The sequence below is a fragment of the Arachis ipaensis genome, chromosome B5 (genome assembly GCF_059453495.1).
Source record: "Arachis ipaensis isolate K30076 ecotype BB chromosome B5, ASM5945349v1, whole genome shotgun sequence".
NCBI lineage: Eukaryota > Viridiplantae > Streptophyta > Magnoliopsida > Fabales > Fabaceae > Arachis > Arachis ipaensis.
Window position 1 is genome coordinate 59,084,873 of NC_142440.1, and position 19,299 is coordinate 59,104,171.

General features: G+C 39.7%; 3 non-coding genes across 3 annotated transcripts; all 3 read left to right on the forward strand.

The window, feature by feature from the left end:
* The first annotated feature begins 1,328 nt into the window (after positions 1 to 1,328).
* Positions 1,329 to 1,436, forward strand: LOC148564329 (small nucleolar RNA R71). Its single transcript, XR_015885169.1, has one exon. It is a non-coding gene; the product is annotated as a small nucleolar RNA R71 (small nucleolar RNA).
* An 8,373-nt stretch (positions 1,437 to 9,809) lies between these two features.
* On the forward strand, positions 9,810 to 9,916 carry LOC148564330 (small nucleolar RNA R71). The gene has a single exon (XR_015883879.1). It is a non-coding gene; the product is annotated as a small nucleolar RNA R71 (small nucleolar RNA).
* A 9,019-nt stretch (positions 9,917 to 18,935) lies between these two features.
* On the forward strand, positions 18,936 to 19,043 carry LOC148564331 (small nucleolar RNA R71). The gene has a single exon (XR_015885050.1). It is a non-coding gene; the product is annotated as a small nucleolar RNA R71 (small nucleolar RNA).
* The last annotated feature ends 256 nt before the right edge of the window (positions 19,044 to 19,299 follow it).

Consider the following 19,299-nt stretch of genomic DNA (forward strand, 5'->3'; position numbering starts at 1 on the left):
AGGCCTTCAACCTTTACTAACACGTCCTCTACTTGTCCATAAGCCTGTTTTCTTGAATTGTCTGCCATCTCTAATGAGATTTTAGTGGCTTGTACCCCAAAGATTCCCAGTTTCTCTATTACAGAGAGGGGCATGAGGTTTATTCCTGAACCAAGGTCACACAGAGCCTTAAAGATCATGGTACCTATGGTACAAGGTATTAAGAACTTTTCAGGATCCTATTTCTTCTGAGGCAATGTCAGTTGATCCAGATCACTTAGTTCATTGGTGAACAAGGGAGGTTCATCTTCCCAAGTTTCAATACCAAATAATTTGGCATTCAGCTTCATGATTGCACCAAGGAACTTGGCAGTTTGCTCTTCAGTAACATCCTCATTCTCTTCAGAAGAGGAATACTCATCAGAGCTCATGAATGGCATAAGGAGGTTCAATGGAATCTCTATGGTCTCTAGATGAGTCTCAGATTCCTTTGGTTCCTCAGAGGGAAACTCCTTATTGATCACTGGACGTCCCAGGAGGTCTTCCTCCTTGGGATTCACGTCCTCTCCTTCCCTTACAGGTTCGGCCATGGTGGTTATGTCAATGGCCTTGCACTCTCCTTTTGGATTTTCTTCTGTATTGCTTGGGAGAGTACTAGGAGGGATTTCAGTGATCCTTTTACTCAGCTGGCCCACTTGTGCTTCCAAATTTCTAATGGAAGACCTTGTTTCATTCATGAAACTTACAGTGGCCTTGGACAGATCAGAGACTAAGTTTGCTAAATTAGAGGTGTTTTGTCCAGAGTTCACTGTCTGTTGCTGAGTGGATGATGGAAAAGGATTGCTATTGCTAAACCTGTATCTTCCACCATTATTAAAGCCTTGTTGAGGCTTTTGATCCTTCCATGAGAGATTTGGATGATTTTTCCATGATGGATTATAGGTGTTTCCATAAGGTTCACCTAAGTAATTCACCTCTGCTATTGCAGGGTTCTCAGGATCATAAGCTTCTTCTTCAGAAGATGCCTCTTGAGTACTGTTGGATGCAGCTTGCATTCCATTCAGACTTTGAGAAATCATATTGACTTGCTGCGTCAATATTTTGTTCTGAGCCAATATGGCATTCAGAGTATCAATTTCAAGAACTCCCTTCTTCATAGGCATCCCATTATTCACAGGATTCCTCTCAGAAGTGTACATGAACTGGTTATTAGCAACCATGTCAATGAGTTCTTGAGCTTCTGCAGGCGTTTTCTTTAGGTGAATGGATCCACCTGCAGAAGTATCCAATGACATCTTTGATAGCTTAGATAAACCATCATAGAATATATCCAGGATGGTCCATTCTGAAAGCATGTCAGAAGAACACTTTTTGGTCAGCTGCTTGTATCTTTCCCAAGCTTCATAGAGGGATTCACCTTCTTTCTGTCTGAAGGTTTAAACATCCACTCTAAGCTTGCTTAGCTTTTGAGGAGGAAAGAACTTGGCTAAGAAAGCCGTGACCAGCTTGTCCCAAGAGTTCAGGCTATCTCTGGGTTGAGAATCTAACCACACTCTAGCTCTGTCTCTTATAGAAAAAGGGAAAAACATGAGTCTGTAGACTTCAGGATCTACTCCATTAGTCTTAACAGTATCACATATCTGCAAGAATTCAGTTAGGAACTGAAAAGGATCTTCAGATGGAAGTCCATTAAACTTGCAGTTCTGTTGCATCAGAGAAACTAGCTGAGGTTTCAGCTCAAAGTTGTTTGCTCCAATGGCAGGAATGGAGATGCTTCTTCCATGTAAATTGGAATTAGGTGTAGTAAAGTCACCAAGCATTCTCCTTGCATTATTATTATTTTTGGCTGCCATCTCCTCTTTCTGTTTGAAAATTTCTGAAAGGTTCTCTCTGGATTGTTGTAATTTAGCTTCTCTTAGTTTTCTCTTCAGAGTCCTTTCAGGTTCTGGATCTGCTTCAACAAGAATATTCTTGTCCTTGCTCCTGCTCATATGAAAAAGAGGGAACAAAAAAATAATAATAATAGGAATCCTTTTTACCACAGTATAGAGGTCCCTGTGTGAGTAGAAGAAAAGAAGAAGAAAAAATTCGAACACAGATGGAAGAGGGGGTTCGAATTTGGGTGAGATGAAGTGTTAATAGATGAATAAATAAATAGAAGGAGATAAGAGAGAGAGAATTTTCAAAAATAATTTTTGAAAAAGAGTTAGTGATTTTCGAAAATTGTTTTTGAAAAAGGTTAGTAATTTTCGAAAATTAAAATCAAAAATTAAAATAATTAGTTAATTAAAAAGAAATTTTGAAAAAGAGGGAAGATATTTTCGAAAATTAGAGAGAGAGAGAGAGAGAGAGTTAGTTAGGTAGTTTTGAAAAAGATAAGAAACAAACAAAAGTTAGTTAGTTGAAACAAATTTTGAAAAGATAAGAAGTTAGGAAGTTAGAAAAGATATTTTGAAATCAAATTTTTGAAAAAGATAAGATAAGAAGATATTTTTGAAAAGATATGATTGAAATTAGTTTTTGAAAAAGATTTTATTTTTAAAATCACAATTAATGACTTGATTCACAAGAAATCACAAGATATGATAGTAGAACTTAAAGTTTGAATCTTTCTTAACAAGCAAGTAACAAACTTGAAATTTTTGAATCAAAACATTAATTGATGATGTTATTTTCGAAAATATGGAGATAAAGATAAGAAAAAGATTTTTGAAAAATATTTTTATAATTTTCGAAAATAACTAAGAAAAATGAAAAAGATTTGATTTTTGAAAAAGATTTTGAAAAAGATAAGATTTTTAAATTGAAAATTTGATTTGACTCATAAAAACAACTAGATTTTAAAAATTTTTGAAAAAGTCAAATCAAATTTTCGAAATTTTAAGAGAGAAAAAGGGAAAGATATTTTTTTGAATTTTTATGATGAGAGAGAAAAACACTAAAAATGCTCAATGCATGGAAATTATGGATCAAAGTATGTGATGAATGCAAGAACACTATGAATGTCAAGATGAACACCAATAACACTTTGAATGTCATGATGAACATCAAGACTTATTTTTGAAAAAAAAAATTTTTTTATGCAAAGAAAACATGCAAGACACCAAACTTAGAAATCTTTCATGTTTAGACACTATGAATGCAAAAATGCACATGAAAAACAAGAAAAGATGCAAAACAAGAAAACATCAAGATCAAACAAGAAGACTTACCAAGAACAACTTGAAGATCATGAAGAACACATGCATGAATGCAATTTTCGAAAAATGCAATATGAATATGCAATTGACACCAAACTTATAACATGACACATGACTCAAACAAGAAACACAAAAAATATTTTTGATTTTTATGATTTTTTTAATTTTTTTTTGTATTTTCTTTTAATTTTTTTTTCGAGAATCATTTTGAAAAAGAAAAATAAGGATTCCAAAATTTTTAATATCAATTCCAGGAATCTTATGCTCTTTAGTCTAAAGCTCCAATCAAAGGGTCAGGCATGGCTTGATAGCCAGCCAAGCTTTAGTATGTAACTCAGACATGACACGCCTAACATGCCCTACAGCCATCCAGGCTTCAACATGCTGCATGAAACACTAGAATTCATTCTTAAAAATTCTGAAGAAAAATATTTTTTTAAAACATTTATTTTTAAAAATTTTTTCGAAAACAAGGGAGAAATTTTTGAAAGAATTTTTTTTTTGAAAAGTTTTTGAAAAGAAAACGAAAAGAAAGTTACCTAATCTGAGCAACAAGATGAACCATCAGTTGTCCAAACTCGAACAATCCCAGGCAACGGCGCTAAAAACTTGGTGCACGAAATTGTGATCTCTAGTAATGGCTCCAAGAACTTGGTGCTCTAATCTCAATTCATAATTTGTCACAACTTCGATACAACTAACCAGCAAGTGCACTGGGTCGTCCAAGTAATAAACCTTACATGAGTAAGGGTCGATCACACGGAGATTGTTGGTATGAAGCAAGCTATGGTCACCTTGTAAATCTCAGTCAGGCAGATATAAAATAGTTATGGAGTTTTCGAAAATAATACTAATTAAACAGAAAATAAGGATAGAAACACTTATGTAATTCATTGGTGAGAATTTCAGATAAGCGTATAGAGATGCTTTCGTTCCTCTGAACCTCTACTTTCCTGCTGTCTTCATCCAATCAGTCTTACTCCATTCCATGGCTCGCTTTATGCAAGGGCATCACCGTTGTCAGTGGTTACATCCCCTCCTCTTGTGAAAATGCTCCAAATGCTCTGTCACAGCACGGCTAATCATCTGAGGTTCCTGATCATGCTGGAATAGGATTCACCCTCCTTTTGCGTCTGTCACTACGCCCAGCAATCGCGAGTTTGAAGCTCGTCACGGTCATTCAATCCCAAAATCCTACTCGGAATACCACAGACAAGGTTTAGACTTTCCGGATTCTCATGAATGCCGCCATCAATCTAGCTTACACCACGAAGATTCTGATTAAGAGATCTAAGAGATAATCATTCAATCGAAGGTAGAACGGAAGTGGTTGTCAGGCACGCGTTCATGGGGAATGATGATGATTGTCACGTTCATCACATTCAGGTTGAAGTGCGAATGAATATCTTAGAAGCGGAATAAGTTGAATTGAATAGAAAACAGTAGTACTTTGCATTAATCTTTGAGGAACAGCAAAGCTCCACACCTTAATCTATGGAGTGTAGAAACTCTACCGTTGAAAATACATAAGTGAAAGGTCCAGGCATGGCCGAATGGCCAGCCCCTCTGATCTAAGAACCAGGCATCCAAAGATGATCAAAAGATGTTCAAAGATGTTCAAAGATCTCTAATATAATAGTAAAAAGTCCTATTTATAATAAACTAGCTACTAGGGTTTACAGAAGTAAGTAATTGATGCATAAATCCACTTCTGGGGCCCACTTGGTGTGTGCTTGGGCTGAGCTTGAATGTTCCACGTGCAGAGGCTCTTTCTGGAGTTGAACGCCAGGTTGTAACGTATTTCTGGCGTTCAACTCTGGTTTGTGACTTGTTTCTGGCGTTTAACTCCAGACTACAGCGTAGAACTTGCGTTCAACGCCCTTTTATGTCATCTAAACTCGTTCAAAATATGGACTATTATATATTGCTGGAAAGCCCTGGATGTCTACTTTCCAACGCAATTGGAAGCACGCCATTTTGAGTTTTAAAGCTCCAGAAAATCCACTTTGAGTGCAGGGAGGTCAGAATCCAACAGCATCAGCAGTCCTTCTTCTACCTCTGAATCTGATTTTTGCTCAAGTCCCTCAATTTCAGCCAGAAAATACCTGAAATCACAGAAAAATACACAAACTCATAGTAAAGTCCATAAATGTGAATTTAACATAAAAACTAATGAAAACATCCCTAAAAGTAACTAGATTCTACTAAAAACATACTAAAAGCAGTGCCAAAAAGCGTATAAATTATCCGCTCATCAACTACTCAACCCTTTTTTTTTTATTGAAAAAGCTATGAAAAGAGATTATCTTAGGTTGGGTTGCCTCCCAACAAGCTCTCTTTTATTGTCACTAGCTTGACATCCTTCATTCTTTGATCATGGAAGCTGAAAATCATGTTACCTTAGATTTTCTCCTCTCACTGTGAGCTTCCTTTCCTCTATCTCCTCTTGTGGAATTTCTCTGTGGTGTTTTTCCTGAATAATGGCTTCTTTTTCTATAGCCTTTTCACTTTCCTCTATGATTTCTTTCTACTTCTCCCACTTTGTAACTTTTTCGTTGTCTTTTGGGTTATCTTCAGTGGCTCTAGGGAAGTATTTGCTCTCTTCTTACTCAGTTCTGAAAAGTGTTCAGCTATTTGCCCCATTTGTCTTTCAAAGTTTCTGAATGCTACTTCTTGGTTCTTGACTGCCAGGGTTTGATTTTCTATGATTTTCTCCATTATTTTCTCTAGGTTAGAGATTCTTTGAGAGCATGGAGTTGGTCGAGGTTGTGTGAAATGAGCTGGTTGATGGAAGTTGTTTTAGGAGAATTGTGAACTGTGATAGGGTTGGAAGTATGTGTATTGTGGTAGTGTGTAATGGGTGTTGTTAATAGGGGTGTGGTTGTGCTTGTTTGTGATGCTGGGGATGTTATAATTGAGGTTCATTGGTCTTTGATTTTGGAGCTCACCCCACCTGGATCATTCTTCTCAGCTGATTCTTGAATCCCCTCAGAAATAATTTCGTTCATATTGATGCCTCCACCCTTTACTAAGCAGTGTACCATAGTAGCTCGAGTAACGTTGACCTCAGAATTGTTTGCAGCTGGGAGGATAGATCTCCTCACAAGTTCAAACCATCCCTTGGCTTCCGGGATGAGGTCTCCTCTCCTGATGAACTGAGGTCTTCTATCTGAATACCTTTCCCAGTCAGATCCTATAACACACATATCATTCATAATTTCTTTAAGTTCATCATTGTCGGGGCCGTTACTTATTCTCACGTGATAACTGGGCTCATCAAAATGTGGTGATTTCAGCTGAAGAACCCTTGTTATGGCATTGGAGTTGAAGTCTACCTCTGTTCCTCTCACGTAACTTTTGAAGGTGGGGGCCTTGGTTTTGTCTTCTCTGACCACATTTGCATAGAATTCTTTGATGAGGTTTGCATTTATCTTTGCTTCTGGGTTCGTGAGCCTTTGCCAACCCCTTTGTTCAATCTTCTCTCGAATCTGTGGGCATTCATCTTCGTTGAATTGGAATGTTAACTCACGCAATATCTTCTTAAGCTTTATCCGTTCAAATTCACATTCATGGAATGCAGTTTTAAACTTTCCTTCACAAAAGGGCTGCTCTCAACCGGTTCCTTTCTCTTTTGCCTCTTGGAGCTTAATGATGCCATGAATGATTTTTGAAAAGTGAAGGTGTTGAGGTGAGTGATGAGTGGTGGAATTCGGTTGGGTTTGGATAGGGTGTAGCTTGGAGAGTTGTACTTCGAGAGTGAGAAGTTTGAAGAAATGGTTGCTGGAATGTGAAGGGAAATACGGACTAGGGATCACTTATATAGGAAAGTGATGAGTGAATGAAGGGTGTGGATTGATGGGGTGGTTGTGTGATGGACAGATGGGGTTTTGCATGGGATGAGCACAAGGATCATCAACTTTATGATGGGGTTGGTTCAGTTTCCAAGCTTGCTCTCCTTCCAATGTTGCATGGCAACAATTTCCAATGCGATTCCCCTGGAGACACATGTACAGTCCTCTCCTTTTGTGGTAGCCGAACCCTTCAATTGTCCCATTAATCCTCCTACAAAATAAAAGAAAAAATAAAATTGTGGGAAGTGGCGATAAACTTTAAAAGACAAGAAAGAGTAACTACTTTTTAAAATTTTTGTTGTCAACTACTAAGTGCTATTCACAAATACAAACCAACTGACTAATTAAATTTCCATGTATGCAACCTTGGTGACACCAAACTTAGTTTCTGGCAATGTGGTGTAAGATGATTTGTTCAAGGTGCTAAGAGTGACATGCTATGAGCTGCATTCATGTCATCTTAGTGTGCCTTGAACACCAAACTTGTTCTTCACTATATGTTGCATAAAAGGATTTATTCAAGGATATGTCAAAGTTGAATTGCGATCCATGAACCTTGCTTTATTAACTACTTTAAAAGCATGTAAAACATGGGTTGCCTTCCATGAAGCGCTTCTTTAGCGTCACTAGCTTGACGTTCTTCCTTTGTCAGGGTGGTTGGTAATGCTTCAAATCTTCCCCCCTTGCAGTAAACCTGTCTCCATTGGCTTCATCAATGATCTCTACATGTTCTAAGGAGAGAACTTTTTTGATGGTGAAAACCTTAGGTAACTGAGATGGGATGGTGGGGAGATGAGGTGGGATATCTAGGAAGTATGCTGAGATCACTTTATCCCTTGGAGAGAAATCTTCTGTAGGGATCTTTTTGTTCCTCCATCTCCTTGGTATCTTCTTCTTTGTTTCTCTTGCTGTTATCCTGCTCTTTGTGGTCTTTTTTCCTAGGGGAATTTTGTTGCTGGTCCCATATGATTCTGGTGGTTTTGGCTCCACTTGAGTTTCCTTTAGCTGTGACATCTGCTGATTATTTTGTTCATCACCCAAAGGAATTCCTGAGTGTACAGCTTGTGCCTCAATGCTTGTTTCTCCCACCATTGCTCTATCATGCTCTGTCCTTAGTTCCTTGCCTTCTTGACTTGCTTCTTGTGAAGGTTTGAAGACATTGAAGGTGAGTTATTCATCATGTACCCTCAGTATCAGCTCTCCTCACTCCACATCTATGAGCGCTCTAGCTGTAGCTAAGAATGGTCTTCCCAATATGATTGGGTGAAGATAACTTTCTTCCATTTCCAGTATGACAAAGTCTGTGGGAAGGAAGTAGTTCCCAACCTTCACCAGCATGTTTTCAACCACTCCTATTGCTTGTTTTTGAGTTTTGTCTGCCAACCTGATGACTACGTCTGTGGGCATCAGCTCATTGATTTGCAGCCTCTTCATAAGGGATAAAGGCATTAAGTTGATGCTGGCTCCCAGATCACAGAGTCCTTTATCAAACATTGTTTCTCCTATGGCACAGGGGATGTGAAAAATCCCTGGGTCCTTCCTTTTTGTAGGCAGCTCTGGTTGAATGAGAGCACTGCACTCCTTATTCATCACTATGGTTTGTCCTCCCTTGAGTGAGCTTTTTCTGGTCAGCAGCTCCTTCATGTACCTAATGTATGAGGGCATTTGTTAGAGGGCCTTGATGAATGGTATGGTTATATGGAGAGATGCAAATATGTCAAGAAACCTTGAGTATATTCTATTCTCTACACCACCATTGAGTAATTGGGGAAAAGGTGCATAGAGTCTCAGCAGCTCCTTCTGTGTAATTGTGGTTTCTTGATAATTCTCTTCCTGCTTTCCTGCTGATGTATCTTCAGGTTGTTCTGATGGTTTGTTTGGCTCTTCCTCAGTCTCCTTATCACTTATAGTAACCATCTTACAATCTTCCCATCTGACTTTCTTTGCTTCACCTCTCGGATTTTTCTCTGTGTCACTTGGGAAGCTATCGGTAAGTTTGGGAATCTTCTCAGATAGGTATCCCACTTGAATTTCCAGCCTCTTGATGGTTTTTCCCTGATTCTTGATATTGGCTCGCACCTCCTTTTTGAACACCTTGTTATCTTGAATCTCCTTGCATATGCCTTCAAGTAGAGTCTCAATCCTTGATAGTCTTTCTTCTGATAATGGAGAGTTGAGATTGGAAGGATGAGAAGGGCCATTTTGACTTTGGTATGGATGTTGAGAAGTGTTATTGGGTGGGTGTTGGTATGACCTCTGTGTGGAGTGTTGGTGAATTGCATTGTTGTTGGGGTTGTGGCGTCTCTGATCTTGGCCTTGGTCTTGTTGATTTCCCCACCCAAAGTTTGGGTGGTTTCTCCAACCAGAATTATATGTTTTGGAGTATGGGTCATGGTTTTGCCTAGGTGAACTCCCAATGTAGTTGGCTTGTTCCTGATCACCCTCTGCTTCTTCATTCACTCCTTCTTGGGTTGCTGCTGAAGTGGTGATTGCTGCTACTTGATTCCTCTCCATCTTCTTGGTGAGGTCAGCTAATTGCTTGGTAATCATCTTGTTTTGAGCTAGCAGTGTATCCACATTATTCAGCTCCATCACTCCTCTAGTATTGCCTCTTTCAGAAGCATAGAAGTAGTCATTCTCTGCTACAATCTCAATGACATCTATGGCTTCTTCAATGGTCTTTTTCTTGTTTAGAGATCCCCCGGATGAGTGGTCTACTGCCTTCTTTAATTCATACGAAAGGCCTTCATAGAAGATGTGCAACTGCACCCATTCATTGAACATATCTGGCGGGCATCTTCTTGTCAAGTCTTTAAACCTCTCCCATGCTTCACATAGAGTCTCACCATCTTGCTGCCTGAATGTTTGTACCTCAGCTCTCAACCTGTTGATCCGTTGAGGAGGATAGAATCTTGCCAAGAACTTGTTCACCACATCTTCCCAGGTTGCTAAACTCTCCTTTGGAAAGGATTCCAGCCATTTAGATGCTTTGTCCTTGAGTGAGAAGGGAAACAGAAGTAGTCTATAGGTGTCAGGATGAACACCATTAGACTTTACAGTGTCACATATCCTCAGGAAGGTGGTTAGATGTTGATTAGGGTCTTCTTGGACACTTCCTCCGAATGAACAATTGTTCTGAACAAGGGTGATGAGCTGTGGCTTTAGTTCAAAGTTGTTGGCATGTATGGTTGGCCTTTGTATGCTACTTCCACAGTTTTCTGGGTTTGGGTTGATGTAGGAACCCAGAACTCTTCTCTCTTGTCCAGCCTGATGCGCTGGACCTTCTCTGCCATGGTTGTGAGCCTCTTCTTCATGATGGTTCTCCATATTCTCCTCCATGTCTGGTTCAAAGTACTCTTCCTCTTCCTCAGCACCAACTACTCTCTTTCCTCTTGCTTCACTCCTTAATCTAAGGAAGATCCTCTCAGGTTCAGAATCAAAGAAAGTTGAAGCCCCGCTTCTTCTACCTGTCATACAACCAACAAAGCAAAAGCAAGAGAGATAGATACAGACAGTAATTTCTACAGTAATGCTGTTAGTGTGAGTGATGCAATATATCAAACAGTTAGTGGGTTAGTGACTGAATTGCAAACAACTAAGAAAATGGGTAGGGGAAAGGGAAGAAAATAGCTAAACAGAAAGTAAATTACTCAAATGAACTTAAATAAAACAAAATAAAAAAAACAAATGCTCAATCTAGTTATCTACCAATTTAATCATTGTTGATACAAAATCAATCCCCGGCAACGGTGCCATAAACTTGATGCACGGAAACTTGTCTCTCAACAAATTTCCTTCGGCAAGTATACCGAATTGTCGTCAAGTAAAAACTCACAGTAGAGTGAGGTCGAATCCCACAGGGATTGATTGGTCAAGCAACTTTAATTGGAAGAATGTTCTAGTTGAGCTAAGCAGAAAGTGAGTTGAGAATTGTAGGAAATTAAATGGCGGGAAAGTAAATAGCAGAAAATAAATGACGGGAAGTAAATTGCAGAATCTTAAATGGGGAAGGGGAGTTTAGCATGAAAGTAAATGGCAATAAGTAAAGAGAATGGGTAAGATCAGAAATGGGGAATTCATTGGGCTTAGGAGATGTTGCATTCTTCCTCAATCAATGCATTCATTGATCTCCTTGGCAATCTTAAGTGATTGAATTCCAATTCCTTGGTAATTCAATCTCTCAAATCAGATCAATAGCCAATTCCTTGGTCTAATTGCTCATGAGAAAAGATGAAGTGTGGTCACTGATTATACCACATGTATTTCCAAATCAAAGTATTGGAAGAATTATATGTCACCATATCCGCCCAAACCCTAACTTGGTCCAACATGAGAAAGCATTTCTAGCATGATCTCTTCATTCCTTTTCCAAGGTTCAGAAGAGATCCAAGCATGAATAGCTTCTTTTCCAAGATAACTACTCAATTGGATGAAGATTGATAGCTTTCTAGTAAAATCAAGAGAAAAGAAAGAAGAAGAATAATGAAAACTGTTATTGATCCATCAAATTACAACAGAGCTCCCTAACCCAATGAAAGGGGTTTAGTTGTTCATAGCTCTGGGAATGGAAAGCAAAGATGGAGAGTACATTTTGAAAGTTAAACTAGAAGTACAGAGAAAGTAAAATACAGAGAGTAATTCTAATAAGGCCCAAAAGCCCCCTTCTCTAGTTCAAAGCTACTCCTATATATACTACTCTTCTGATCTTCTAGTTGATTCTTCAAGTCTTGGATGTGGGCCTTTGGATCTTGAGTTGAAGCAGTTATCTTCTTCAGTGGGCTCAGCTTTACTTGCAGAGAAAGTGTGAAGTAGGCAGGGACTTTAGCTTAGGGCGTTAGTGGTGTTAACGTTAAGTGAAAATGTGGGGTTGAGAACGTTAGTGACAATCACCTTTTTCACTAACGTTTCTAACCCAAAGTGGTCCACGTTAACTTCAACATTAGTGGCACTAACGTGACTACTAACGTTGACCCTTGGCCCTTCGCAAACGTTACTGGGGTTTACCTTTTTCAATAACGTTGAGAGTACCCCTTTCTCCCTACGTTAGAGTTCACGTTAGAATAGTTAACGTGGCCTTTAACGTAGGCTTGCCAAATCTTCGAGAGCGTTAGTGACACTTACCTTTGTCACTAATGCTTCAGAACGCCCCTACTTCCCATGTTAGAGTTCACGTTAACTAAGTTAACGTGACTTCTAATGTGGTATTGATAGCCATCTCCAACGTTAGTGACAAAGGTGAGTGTCACTAACGTTGGCTCATCATCCCTCTTCTCCATGTTAGCTTCCACATTAATGTTATTAACGTGGCAACTAACGTGGCTCATAGTGGCTCAATCCAACGTTAGTGACAAAGGTGAGTGTCACTAACGTTGGTGATTCTTGCTCCCTCCACGTTAGAGTCCACGTTAACTAGGTTAACGTGGCTTTTAACGTAGCCAATATGAGCTTAGTCCAACGTTAGTGACAAAGGTGAGTGTCACTAACGTTGGCATCATCTTCTTCTTCCACGTTAGAGCTCACGTTAACTAAGTTAACGTGGCTCTTAACGTGGCCAATTGCCCCTTTTGGAACGTTAGTGGCACTTACTTTTACCCCTAACGTTGGAGTTCTACTTCTCTTCCACGTTAGCTTCCACATTAACATAGTTAACGTGGCAACTAACGTGGGCTATGATGTCTCACGAAGGCGTTATTGGCAATCACTTTTCTCATTAACGTTGTAAGCTAGTCTTCATTCCACGTTAGTGGTCACGTTAGCTAGACTAACGTGGCTGCTAACGTGGTTCTTCCTTGCTTTCTTTATCCTGAAATCAAGCAATAAAGTGCATCAAAGCTCTGATACAAGTTATGAGACTTGCATCATTCAATTTGTCCTTTAATTCATGCATAATTCTCATGAAATCATGTAAAATTCACAATGTTTGCTTGAATCAAGATGTAAGTGATTATTTACCCAAAACTTGCTTATTTCCTAAGAAAATGCATGAAACTACCTTAAAACCATAAAGAAAAGGTCAGTGAAACTGGCCAAAATGCCCTAGCATCAGCTACTTCCCGTCCTCTCAGTGAAAATGTTCCAAATGCGCTGTCACCGCACGGCTAATCATTTGTCGGTTCTCGATCATGTTGGAATAGGATCCATTGATCCTTTTGCGTCTGTCACACGCCCAACAATCGCGAGTTTGAAGCTCGTCACAGTCATCCCTTCCCAGATCCTACTCGGAATACCACAGACAAGGTTTAGACTTTTCGGATCTCAAGAATGACCGCCAATAATTCTAGCCTATACCACGAAGGTTCCAATCTTAGATTAGAAACCCAGGAGATACGCATTCAAGCCATTGCTTATAGAACAGAGGTGGTTGTCAAGCACATGTTCATAGGTGAGAATGATTATGAGTGTCACGGATCATCACATTCATCAAGTTGAAGAACGAATGAATATCATAGAGAAGAAGTAGGCGTGAATTGAATAGAAGAATAATAGTAATTGTATTAATTCATGAAGAACAGCAGAGCTCCACACCTTAATCTATGGTGTGTAGAAACTCCACCGTTGAAAATACATAAGAACAAGGTCTAGGCATGGCTGAATGGCCAGCCTCCCAAAGAGGGTTCAATCATCAAAACATGATTCAAAGATATGAAAATACAATAGTAAAAGGTCCTATTTATAGAGAACTAGTAGCCTATGGTTTACAGAAATAAGTAATTAATACAGAAATATTCTTCCGGGCCCACTTGGTGTGTGCTTGGGCTGAGCATTGAAGCTTCCATGTGTAGAGACTTTTCTTGGAGTTAAACACCAGCTTTTGTGCCAGTTTGGGTGTTTAACTCCAGCTTTTGTGCCAATTTTGGCGTTTTGACGCCAGAATTCTTAAGCTGACTTGGAACGCCTGTTTGGGCCATCAAATCTCGGGAAAAGTATGGACTATTATATATTGCTGGAAATCCCAGAATGTCTACTTTCCAACACAATTAAGAGCGCGCCGATTGGGCTTCTGTAGCTCCAGAAAATTCACTTCGAGTGCAGGGAGGTCAGAATCCAACAGCATCTGCAGTCCTTTTTCAGCCTCTAAATCAGATTTTTGCTCAGGTCCCTCAATTTCAGCATGAAAATACCTAAAATCATTGAAAAATACACAAACTCATAGTAAAGTCCAGAAATGTGATTTTTATTTAAAAACTAATAAAAACATAATAAAAACTAACTAAAATATATTAAAAATATACTAAAAACAATGCCAAAAAGCGTATAAATTATCCGCTCATCACAACACGAAACTTAAATTGTTGCTTGTCCCCAAGCAACTAAAAGTCAAATAAGATAAAAAGAAGATAATATACAATGAATTCCAAAAACATCTATGAAGATCAGTCTTAATTAGATGAGCGGGGCTTTTAGCTTTTTGCTTCTGAACAGTTTTGGCATCTCACTTTATCCTTTGAAGTTCAGAATGATTGGCATCTATAGGAACTCAGAATTCAAATAGTGTTATTAATTCTCCTAGTTAAGTATGTTGATTCTTGAACACAGCTACTTTATGAGTCTTGGCTGTGACCCAAAGCATTTTGTTTTCCAGTATTACCACTGGATACATAAATGCCACAGACATATAACTGGGTGAACCTTTTCAGATTGTGACTCAGCTTTGCTAGAGTCCCCAATTAGAGGTGTCCAGAGCTCTTAAGCACACTCTTTTTGCTTTTGGACCACGACTTTAACCGCTTAGTCTCAAGTTTTCACTTGACACCTTCACGCGACAAGCACATGGTTAGGGACAATTTGGTTTAGCCGCTTAGACCAAGATTTTATTCCTGTGGGCCCTCCTATCCACTGATGCTCAAAGCCTTGGATCCTTTTTATTTTACCCTTGCCTTTTGGTTTTAAGGGCTATTGGCTTTTTCTGCTTGCTTTTTCTTTCTTTTTTTTTTTCATTTTTTTCGCACATATATTTTTTTTGCAAGCTTTTCACTGCTTTTTCTTGCTTCAAGAATCAATTTTATGATTTTTCAGATCATCAAATAACATTTCTCCTTTTTCCATCATTCTTTCAAGAGCCAACAGTTTTAGCATTCATAAACAAAAAATTTAAAAAAATATGCACTGTTCAAGCATTCATTGAGAAAGACAAAAGTATTGCCACCACATCAAAATAACTAAACTGTTTTAAAATACGAAATTCATGCACTTCTTTTTCTTTTTCAATTAAAAATATTTGCCATTTAAGAAAGGTGATGGACTCATTTTCAGAGCTTTAAGTCATAGACACTTAGACACTAGTGATCATGTAATAAAGACACAAACATAAATAAACATGAAGCATAAAAATTCGAAAAACAGGAAATAAAGAACAAGGAAATTAAAGAACGGGTCCACCTTAGTGATGGCGACTTGTTCTTCCTCTTGAAGATCTTATGGAGTGCTTGAGCTCCTCAATGTCTCTTCCTTGCCTTTGTTGCTCCTCTCTCATAAGTCATAACTCTTTGGTCTTCTCTAATTTCATGGAGGAGGATGGAATGCTCTTGGTGCTCCACCCTTAGTTGTCCCATATTGGAACTCAATTCTCCTAGGGAGGTGTTGATTTGTTCCCAATAGTTTTGTGGAGGAAAATGCATCCCTTGAGGCATCTCAGGGATTTCATGATGAGGATTTTCCTCATGCTCTTGTCCATGAGTGGGATCTCTTGTTTGCTCCATCCTTTTCTTAGTGATGGGCTTGTCCTCATCAATGAGGATGTCTTCCTCTATGTCAATTCCAGCCGAATTGAAAAGGTGACAGATGAGATGAGGGAAGGCTAACCTTGCCAAAGTAGAGGACTTGTCCGCCACCTTGTAAAGTTCTTGGGATATAACCTCATGAACTTCTACTTCCTCTCTAATCATGATGCTATGGATCATGATAGCCCAGTCTATAGTAACTTCAGACCGGTTGCTAGTGGGAATGATTGAGCGTTGGATGAACTCCAACCATCCCCTAGCCACGGGTTTGAGGTCATGCCTTCTTAGTTGAACCGGCTTTCCTCTTGAATCTCTTTTCCATTGAGCGCCCTCTTCACAAATGTCTATGAGGATTTGGTCCAACCTTTGATCAAAGTTGACCCTTCTAGTGTAGGGGTGTGCATCTCCGGACTAAAATCTAAGCATTTCTCTCGGACCATTGTAAGCCAATTCTTGGGGTCCGGGTTCACACTTTGATCATGGTTCTTGGTGATCCATGCATTGGCATAGAACTCTTGAACCATTAAGATCCCGACTTGTTGAATGGGGTTGGTGAGAACTTCCCAACCTTTTCTTTGAATCTCATGTCGGATCTCCGGATATTCACCCTTTTTGAGTTTGAAAGGGACCTCGGGGATCACCTTCTTCTTGGCCACGACTTCATAGACGTGGTCTTGATGCACCCTTGAGATGAATCTCTCCATCTCCCATGACTCGGAGGTGGAAGCTTTTGCCTTTCCTTTCCTCTTTCTAGAGGTTTCTCCGGCCTTAGGTGCCATAAATGGTTATGGAAAAACAAAAAGCAACGCTTTTACCACACCAAACTTAGAAGGTTTTCTTGTCCTCGAGCAAAAGAAGAAAGAAAAGGAGTAGAAGAAGAAGAAATGGAGGAGATGGAGGTGGGTTGGTGTTTCGGCCAAGGGGGAGAAGTAGTGTTGATGTTGTGTGAAAATGAGGGAGTGAAGATGGGTTTATAGAGAAGAGGGTAGGATTTGATAGGTGAAGGGTTTTGGGGAAGAGGTATTGACATGATTGGTGAATGGATGAAGAAGAGAGAGAGAGGTGGGGTAGGTGGGGATCCTGTGGGGTCCACAGATCCTGAGGTGTCAAGGATTTTTCATCCCTGCACCAAGTGGCGTGCAAAATGCCCTTTTCTGCCAATCCTGGCATTAAACGCTAGGTTGCTGCCCATTTCTGGCATTTAACGCCAGCTTCTTGCCCTTTTCTGGCGTTAAACGCCAGCTCTGTGCCCCCTTTCTGGCGTTAAACACCCAGAATGATGCCAGACTGGGCGTTTAACGCCCATTCTGCTGCCCTTACTGGCGCTTAAATGCCAGTAGCTTTCTCCTCCAGGGTGTACTATTTTTCATTCTATTTTTTAGTTTGTTTTCACTTTTTCAATTGTTTTTGTGACTTCATATGATCATCAACCTACAGAAAACATAAAATAACAATAGAAATTTAACATAGATAAGTAAAATTGGGTTGCCTCCCAACAAGTGCTTCTTTAATGTCAGTAGCTTGACAGTGGGCTCTCATGGAGCCTCACAGATACTCAGAGCATGATGATGGCCTCTCAACACCAAACTTAGAGTTTGGTTGTGGCCTCCCAACACCAAACTTAGAGTTTGAATATGGGGGCTTTGTTTGACTTTGTATTGAGAGAAGCTTTTCATGCTTCCTCTCCATGGTTACAGAGAGAGATCCTTGAGCCTTAAACACAAGGGAGTCCTCATTCACTTGAAGGACCAATTCTCCTCTGTCAACATCAATCACAGCTTTTGCTGTAGCTAGGAAGGGTCTGCCAAGGATGATGGATTCATCCATACACTTCCCAGTCTCTAAGATTATGAAATCAGCAGGGATGTAATGGTCTTCAACCTTTACCAAGACATCCTCTACAAGTCCATAAGCTTGTTTTCTTGAATTGTCTGCCATCTCTAATGAGATTCTTGCAGCTTGCACCTCAAAAATTCCTAGTTCCTCTATTACAGAGAGAGGCATGAGGTTTTTGCTTGACCCTAGGTCACACAGAGCCTTTTCAAAGGTCATGGTGCTTATGGTGCAAGGTATTGAGAACTTTCCAAGATTTTGTCTCTTTTGGGATAATCTCTGCCTAGTCAAGTCATCCAGTTCTTTGGCGAGGAAGGGAGAGTTCATCCTCCCAAGTCTCATTACCAAATAACTTGGCATTTAGTTTCATGATTGCTCCAAGGTATTTAGCAACTTGCTCTTCAGTAACATCTTCATCCTCTTCAGAGGAAGAATACTCATTAGAGCTCATGAATGGCAGAAGTAAATTCAATGGAATCTCTATGGTCTCAGTGTAAGCCTCAGATTCCCATGGTTTCTCATGAGGGAACTCCTTGGAGGCCAGTGGACGTCCAGTGAGATCTTCCTTAGTGGAGATCACTGCCTCTTTCTCCTCTCCAGATTCGGCCGTGTGGGTCATGGTGATGGCCTCGCACTCTCCTTTTGGATTCTCTTCTGTATTGCTTAGAAGAGTACTAGGAGGGAGTTCAGTAACTTTCTTACTCAGACCCACTTGTGCCTCCAAATTTCTAATGGAGGACCTCGTTTCAGTCATGAAACTTTGAGTGGTTTTAATTAGATCAGAGACTACAGATGCTAATTTAGAGTGGCTCTGCTTAGAATTCTCTATCTGTTGCTGAGAAGATGATGGAAAAGGTTTGCTATTGCTAAACCTATTTCTTCCACCAAGGCCTCTATTGGTCCTTCCATGAGAGATTTGAATGATTTCTCCATGAAGAATTATAGGTGTTTCCATAGGGTTCTCCCATGTAATTCACCTCTTCCATTGCTGGGTTCTCAGGATCATAAGCTTCTTCTTCAGATGAAGCTTCCTTAGTACTGCCTGGTGCAGCTTGCATTCCAGACAGACTTTGAGAAATCATATTGACCTGCTGAGTCAATATTTTATTCTGAGCCAGTATGGCATTCAGAGTATCAATCTCAAGAACTCCTTTCTTATGATTTGTCCCATTATTCACAGGGTTCCTTTCAGAAGTGTACATGAATTGGTTATTTGCAACCATCTCAATGAGTTCCTGAGCTTCTGTAGGCGTCTTCTTTAGATGAAGAGATCCTCCAGCAGAGCTGTCCAATGACATCTTGGACAGTTCAGACAGACCATCATAGAAGATACATATGATGCTCCATTCTGAAAGCATGTCAGAAGGGCACCTTCTGATTAATTGCTTGTATCTTTCCCAAGCTTCATAGAGGGATTCACCTTCCTTCTATCTGAAGGTTTGGACTTCCACTCTAAGCTTACTCAATTTTTGAGGTGGAAAGAACTTTGCCAAGAAGGCATTAACTAGCTTTTCCCAAGAGTTCAGGCTTTCTTTAGGTTGTGAATCCAACCATGTTCTAGCTCTGTCTCTTATAGCAAAAGGAAAGAGCATAAGCTTGTAGACCTCGGGATCAACCCCATTGGTCTTGACAGTGTCACAGATTTGCAGGAATTCAGCTAATAACTGATGAGGATCTTCCATTGGAAGTCCATGAAACTTGCAATTCTGTTGCATC